Below are 8,196 nucleotides of genomic sequence, written 5' to 3'. Positions count from 1 at the left end.
GAGAGAGAGAGAGAGAGAGAGAGAGAGAGAGAGAGAGAGAGAGAACACCAATAATAAATAAAAGAAGTAATTACTTCAAAACTAACGTGGGTGGTGCATGAGAGGGCCCAGTGCAGAAAAGAGAAGTGGGTGGCAATTAAAATGTAAAAGAAAATTTAAAATCTACAAATAAAACATAAAACACAAAAAATTAAAACATACTGCTTTTAAGCCAGAACTTTTCATTTTTACCTTTACGCATCGTTCTCATCCCATTTTGACAAAATTGCTTTACACACAACATTATGTGTGAATATTTGAATAGTCGTCTCAGGATGCTATGTACTTTTTTTTAATATTTAAATTTTTTTTCTGAAATTATACTACTCAGACCTTTGAAGGGCCACTGACAAGAGCATCAAATAGCTAGAGATTGACATCACTAATCTGAAAAAATCCCTCCTTTCACTGTCTGAAGAGACCTCCTAAAATCTCAAAGATCCTTATGGGACTCGATTTACACTATCAACGTAGAAAAGGCTGTGTACAGCTCTTGATTGTGTACAGCCCTTAAAGAAGAATGTCGCCTTTACATAGACAAGACAAGGAGGGTTAAAGAGAGCATGAAATAGGTCAGTGAAGGCCCTGAGAAAAATCAGAGAAAGAGACAGATGAATGCCGGTACAAGAATTGGTTTTCAGCCTCTCCAAGGTTGTCAACCCTATTTCCTCCCATCTTGGGACCATTATTTGGGTTCTTTTTGCTTTTTTCTGCTGGTCCTTGGCCCTCAAATAGGCGGACTAACTCTGTGATACAACAGATCAATAATTTGGTAGAAAAACCTATTCAGATACACTATCGTAAGTTAGCTATGGAGGACCACGAGACTCAAGATGAGGTTGTTACTTTATACAGGGTGTTTCAAAAACCCATCTCCACCTAACCTAAAAGAGGGGACTTCCGTCCCTAGACCAAGCAGAGAGGGGCCATCCAGAACCCCCTCTGACTGGCGATCTGAATTCTTGCTTAGGCTGCGAGGCTAAGCACTACAAGGGAATATAAATAAAAGATAAAAATATCTCTCTGGGTTCCCTGAGGGACAAGCCTGACTGCATAGGGGTTGAGGTCAAAAGTATCCCCTCTCCAGGAAAAAGACATCGGGATGGGTATGGCCCTCATGCCTCACTGGATATTTTAAAATTTAAAACGATTGTATTTATTTGTTTATGGGTCTTTGGGCTGCATGTACCTCTGCAGTGCCTGCAGTGCCCACAGAGACCAGAGGAGGGCATCAGATCCTCCTTGGACTGGATGTACTGATGGAGTGAACAGTCATGTGGGTCCTAAGGAAGATGAACCCAGGTTCTCAGGAAAAGAATCCAGCGCTCATAAGCACTGGTTGAGCATCATCCCATCTCCATTAAGGACACGTTTAAGTATAATATCATTACTACATCAAAATTAATAAGTCTATTATTTGTAACCAGCCTTCAAGTTTCTGACACTGCCTTTTATTTTATGCACATTAGAATATGAGAACATGTGCTGTAATTAAATTCAGGTTTTTGTGCTGTCAGTTTTTACTGTGTTCTGAGTTATTGGTCAGGGAGGCTCCAGAGGTGCAAGTAACAGGTCAGTCTGTTATCATTACTCTTGTTTACCTATCAGAACCATATAGTTAAATCCTTCTTGCTGAAGACACCACACACTTCATCTGCACAACATAGAGAAATAAATGTTGAATAACCCAGGGAACTCTCTTTCTACTGATGTACAGTTCAGGCTGCTAAGGAAGAAGGGAAATGAATGGTCCCGCTGGCACTGGACCCTACGCACTGCCGGTCTTGTCCAGCGCACTGCTAGTTTCTCCCTGTGCACTGAGGGTCTCTCCCTGTGCACTGCCGGTCTCTCTTCTTGTTTTCCAGCGGTCCACCTTTTAACCTTCGTCTCTACTGCAAATTTTTTGTTTTCCTTATGTCTACATTATATCATGCTGCGAGCATGGGTTTCATTCATATCTATGCTATAAATCATTCTGAAACCTAGAAGTGCTTTGTGTCATTTTTAAATGATTTTTTTACAAATAGTATGTAATTGACTTGCTTATGAAGATCTCATAAGATCTCACTTTTACACAAGTGGCTATGGTGTGTTATAGTGTGACAGTTCTTTTTTTTTTTTGTGACAGTTCTTGGTAGTTCTCTTATCTCTGCCTGTGAGCTGCACAGCTGTCTTTATCCTCAAGTGCTGAGGACAGGTGCCATTATTTATTTATTTATTTATTTATTTACTTACTTACTTATTTATTATTTACTTTACATCCCTCTCACTCCCCTCTTCCTGGTTACCTCCTTCTGGTCACCCCTTCCCAGAATTCTTGCCCTTCTACCTCCTTCTACTTCTCCTCTGAGCAACACAGTGGAACATCAAGTCTCTGTGAGGCCAAACAAAGCAACCCAGCTAGAAGAACATATCCCATACACAGGCAAAAGCTTTTGGGATAGCTCCGGCTCCAGTTTTCTGTGACCCATATGGAGACCAAGCTGCATATCTGCTGCATATGTGCAGGGAGGCCTAATGTATGTTCTTTGGTTGGTGTTTCAGACTGAGAGCCCAAAACGTTCAGCTTAGTTGACTCTGTTGGCCTTCCTGTACAGAAACTATCCCCTTTGTGGTCCACAATACTTACTCACATTCTTCCAGAAGAGTCCCCAAGTTACATCCACTGTTTGGCTGTATCTGAGTGTCTGTATCTGTCTTTGTCAGCTGCTAGGTGAAACCTCTCAGAGTACAGGCATGCTAGATCCCTGTCTGCAAACATAAAAGAGTATTATTAATAGTGTCAGAGATTGGTGCTTGTCCGATGGATGGAACTCAAGTTGGGCCAGTTATTGGATGGTCATTCCCTCAGTCTCTGCTCCATGTCCCATCCCTGCATTATTGGGAAAGGATCTTCACCAAAAGATACACTAGACAGAAAACTAATATCCAAAATTTACAAAGAACTCAAAAAGTTAAATATCAACATCTCAGAATGACCAATTAAAAATGGGGTACAAAGCTAAACAGGGAATTCTCAACAGATGAATCTTGAATGACCAGGAAGCACTTAAGGAAATTTTCAACATCTGTAGTCCTCAGGGAAATGCAGTGACTTAACTATGTCATTTTTGGCTTTTGATATGATGGCGTTGGTTGTACATTTACTTTAGGCCACATATTGTGTGATAGAGAATGAGGTTGCCCTTAATCTTTCAAAAATTAAAGATACTCTGTTACTAATTAGGACTATAAATTATACCTTCCATGACAAGAAAGATGGCTCCACAGATGAAGAAGATTTTTGCTAGGACTGATGACCTTGGGTGAATTTCTGGCACTCACGTTTGTAAGGAAAGAATCAACTCTTTTATGTTGTCATCTGACCTCCGCTTACATGTGCAGATATACTCACTGTGCCTTACCCCCATCTGTCTCACACAAACACACACACACAAACATACACTTATTAAAATGCAAGTTTTAAAAGCGAAACTTGTCAATTTCATAGTAATGAAATGAAAAGGGAGTTTAGGAAGTATATCGTATTCTGACTGTGGCTTGTTAACATGCTGGATAGTTTATCCAAATAACACAAGCAATTTTACACATCACTGAGTGAAAATGTACCACTCCATGACAAATTATCTACTAGGACTGATACCAAAGTCAATACACACCAGTTTATACACAACTATTGAATAAAACACCTAACTTTTTGCCAAAATGCCTTCCATATTATTTCATCAATTTATTTATTATATGGAGATGATATCTTATACATATGCAACCTTTTGAACTGATGTGTACTCAAATCAGTAACATTAGCTACACCTACACCTAAGGAAATATAAGTACCAACCTAGCAGAAGCTTCTAGTCCCCTGCTTTCTCCTTTGCAGTGCTGGGATCAGTGACTCAGCCAGCCAACCATGTCTTGTTATATGCAGTGCTGGGAATAGCTTAGAGCTGGGAATGGCTTAGAGCATGCTAGTCCAAAGATCTACATATAGAGCTAAGCCCTAGAAGTTTCATCTAGTTGAGTTTGATGCCATGAACTCTAGGGTTTCACCATGGCTAATAAGACAACATTTTCGTTCCTTTTCCTATAGTCATAGGGATCTCTTGACACTAACACTAGACACCAATGTCATGATCTAGGAGAACACTGGATGGCAGGCATTCATGCTCCTAGCTTTTTAGCATCATATGAAATCAACTATTCAGAACATCAACCTGTCCTGCTAGCAGCCACTTTTAGAAATTTAGAATTTTATTTGACTCTACAAGTCAGCTGTTCCCAGCATCTTTTTTGTTCTCCTTGTCAATTTTCCCTCATCTACTCTGATCCTCCTGCACTAAACACACTGGGCAATGTCAGAAGTCACTTGCTCTGAAACATCCATCACTTCTAAAATATCCTATATTATTCTGACTATATTGTGGTCCTAGATGTATTCGTGTGACAACATGTACTTCACAAAAGATGAACAAAAAATTACCATTGCAGTAAAAAAGGTTCAGACTTTTCATTTATTTGAAAGCCCAAATCCAAATGCATATTTATATTCATCCCATCTTGACAAATATTTTCTTAATAGGAACTTTAAGAGTTCACCTGTGTCAAAAAAAAAAAGGTAGCATTTGCTTTTGTTCCTTTTAATGGAACTTCCATTGAAAAAATATTTGACATTTTGAAATTTATGTATGCAATTGTGAATGTATACACTAGTATGAACATATGGAATTCTCCATTTAAAAATAAATAATCTGACCTGCCCATAGAGGCATTGGGGGTGTGGCTGCTGGGTCACACATGAGTCAGTAGGTGGCAGAGTGGAGAGAGGCTATGTCTACCCTCAGTGTTCTGACCTGTGAACATCTGAATGATTGGCAGCCTAACATTTCCTGAAAAACAAAAAGTGAGCCTGAGATGACCACCAATCTGCTCCAGGGGATCCAAACAGGTAGCTACCCTGAGACAACCACCGGTCTAGCAGTGATCAGTCCTGGAGGCTCTCAGGGTGTGGAGAGAGCTGGAGACTAAAGAACTCCTCCTGGGACCATGGACCATGGGTGGGAGTGAGCCGAAGACAGAGATGGGGTCATGCAAGCAGCAGGAACAAGGAGTAAGCACAAGATGCCCATCAGTGTGGTCTGGTGCCTCAAAGGCCTGGGGAGGCAGACCATGGCCAAGGTGACCCCTGCTTAGAGCTGGGGGACCATAATGGCTCAGGATTATAGAGGAAGGATGGAAGAAGTTTCAAAACCAGATACTTGAAATATGAGCATGGGAGAAGTTGGTTCCCTCTCCTCAGCCAACTTGGTGTCATAAAGCCAGCCACCCTACCATCAGCCTTAGGAATAATTTATTGCCTTTACAGTTATTAGGCGTCACTCCCTGTTTGACCTTATAAGCTTCCCCTCTCAACTTCCAACACCTTACAGTCCCTGCATGTGTAGATGAAGTATCTTCCAACACCTCTGAACTGGCCAATGGTACACAGCTATACAAACCTTGCCCCAGAGAGCTTGGCCACCTCCTCAGGGCATAAATATCCCTCTTTCTGACAAACCAAACTAGCTCTCAGATGCTGTTCCTGGGTATGTTCTTTTCCTGTACACTCATCAATGACAAAAATCCTGTATGGTTCTCACCTGCACCTGATTAAACATCCTTTCCTCCCTCTCTCCAGCCCAGCTCAGTGCACAACAAGCCTGGATATCCTGAAGGGAAAGTAGACATGGGGTGCATAGAGCAAAAGAGTACATGTAGTGTATAACACTCCTGAGACTGTTCCTGATATGACCCCAGAAACTCAGAGACCCTGGGAACCACCAAGAAGAGCAAGTAAGTGATGGAGAGATGGAAGAGAAAGAGAAACAGAAGGATGTAGGCATGATGAAGAGAAGCAGAACTGGAGACTCAACAGCAGTGAGGAATGAATGACATGAGTAGCCAGTGATAGCACCTAGGACCTTGGTGGGGTCCTGGCCTGTGCTGCCACTGGGCGTCATAATGGTCCATAGACAGCAACAGCAGAGCTCTGTGACCATCAAAGCCCAGGCAGATGTCTTTGGTCTAGGCTGCTACCCAGGGATATGCTGATGTCTGAGGGCTGTGAGGAAATGTGTCCATCCCTTACCTGGGCATCCTTGGAGAGCTGGCTCTGTGGGCATAAGAATAGGAGAGCTGACCCTGGCCCTAGCAGCTGCAGTACTCAGGAGAGCAGGACCCACACATCGTAGGAATTGGAGGTGAACTACTCTCAAGAGTTTGACTATAGGAGAACTGGCCCTGACACTTGTCAGCCTTATGGTGACAAAGGTGAGGCAAAGATGTCCAACACATCACCCCTTACCATCTATAGCAAGCAGAAGACTTGGGCCCAAGGTTACCAGAGCAGGAGAACTGGCCCTGCTCCATACCTACTGCAGCACTTCAAAGATTCAACCTCGTACCTCTTTGGACAGCATAGTAGAACTGGTCCTGGTTGTGGACTTTGCAGGTGAGCTAGCCCTGAGGGTATGAGCATAGGAGAGCTGACTGAGCCACTTGTCTGACCTGCAGTGGCATTGGTGAAAAAGAGAGCCCCTCCCATTGCTTTTGCCCTTTGCACTAATGGTGGACAAGAGAATTTGATAATTGGCTCTTCCTCTTACCTGTGGCAGTACTTGGGAGAGTAGACCCTTTGCCTGACTTGGGAATCACAGTAGAGCTGACCCTCATGACAGGGCATGGGTAAGTAAGCCTCAAGGGTGTTAGCTTGAGAGAGCTGACCCTACTTGTCTGCTGTGTGGCAGTTTGGCAAGAAAGAAATGCCATCCTCCATCCTTGTCCTTTGCCACCTATGGTACCTGGTAGAGGTGACTTTGGGGTCATGACATCAGGAAAGTTGGCCTTATCTCTTACAGGCTGCAGCACTAGGGAGAGCAGGCCCTGAGCCTGGGCAACAGGGTACCTCCCTGGTTGTGGGGTTGCCAGCCCTGAGGACATGAGAGCTGGACAACTATGGGAAGATCAGCTCAGATATCTCTCAGGCCCAGATTCAGAGCTTTGAATTGGTCCACCCCAATATCGACCTCATCTATGAACTTCTAGAACACATGAAGAAGAAGAATCCTACAGATCCAAAACTACAGGATCTCCACGACATAGCAACAAGACAATATCGGAGAGCAATCAAGTATTGATAGAGTAGCAAAAGCCAGAGGCCTGATATAAGACCAATGAGTTGTTGCAATGAACATTAGCAAGCAGAGATGTGTAAACAGAAGGGTACACTGTGGGACACACTGAGACACACTACAGCCTCCACAATGAGACTGTCTTTCCCTCTGTCGGAGGGAAGTTTGCAAGGGTGGAGGATGGGTACAGGGGAGGGGGAGATGAATGGAATTAGGGTGTACTATGTGAAATTTACAAAGAACCAATAAAGTTAAAATAAATGAATAAATAATCTGACTTCTATAAGCATAACTAACTTTTCAAGAAATATTTGTAGTTAATAAATATTTTCTATACTACATTTCCAAAGTATATTTTATGTAAACATATTCAATATTTTACTACAAGAGAAGAAATTCTGTACTGAGTTAGTTAGTAGCTGTTTTGTCAGAAATCTAGGTCAGCTCTCAAAAAAAATCTAATAAAATCAATGCAAGGTAATTTAATTTCAAGATATAAATCTGCTTTCCTTTTCCAGAACCGACTGTAATGATTATTTAATCTGATAAGGCTGAAATGTACTTTTCTTCCAGTTTCTCCTATTTCTGAAAGAAGATGTTTGGAATTGCTGCTGGGCCTGTAAGTTCTGATGACATGTGTTATGTGTGTCTCCTTTTGTCTGCATGGAGACATTAAACTTCAAAGTATAAATCTAGGATTTATAATGAATTCCAATATTCTACAATAAGAGAAAGAAAAATTCATAGTTGTAATGTGGGAGAAGTAACAATATTGAGCATGAAAGAAAAATATTTTTATAAAGAAACTATCTAAACCAACCTTCTGTGCCTGGAAGTGCCATGGTTGTTGTAAATATTTATAATCGTCTTCCCTTCCTTCTCAAAAGAGAAGTCTTAGTAAAAAATAAAAGCCTACTCAGACATGAGAAAACCCAAAGAAGAAAAACTATGTTTAATAGTTAACTGTTTATAAATTATTTTAAAATTCAAT

At 41.6% G+C, this 8,196-nt stretch overlaps 1 non-coding gene across 1 annotated transcript; it reads left to right on the top strand.

The window, feature by feature from the left end:
• The first annotated feature begins 4,791 nt into the window (after positions 1–4,791).
• LOC114614889 lies at positions 4,792–4,923 on the top strand. The gene has a single exon (XR_003710400.1). It is a non-coding gene; the product is annotated as a small nucleolar RNA SNORA17 (small nucleolar RNA).
• The last annotated feature ends 3,273 nt before the right edge of the window (positions 4,924–8,196 follow it).

Source organism: Grammomys surdaster, unplaced genomic scaffold (assembly GCF_004785775.1).
Source record: "Grammomys surdaster isolate TR1022 unplaced genomic scaffold, NIH_TR_1.0 126531, whole genome shotgun sequence".
Taxonomy (NCBI): Eukaryota; Metazoa; Chordata; class Mammalia; order Rodentia; family Muridae; genus Grammomys; species Grammomys surdaster.
Note: the sequence above shows the minus strand (reverse complement) of the source record. Positions and strands in the feature narration are given on the sequence as shown.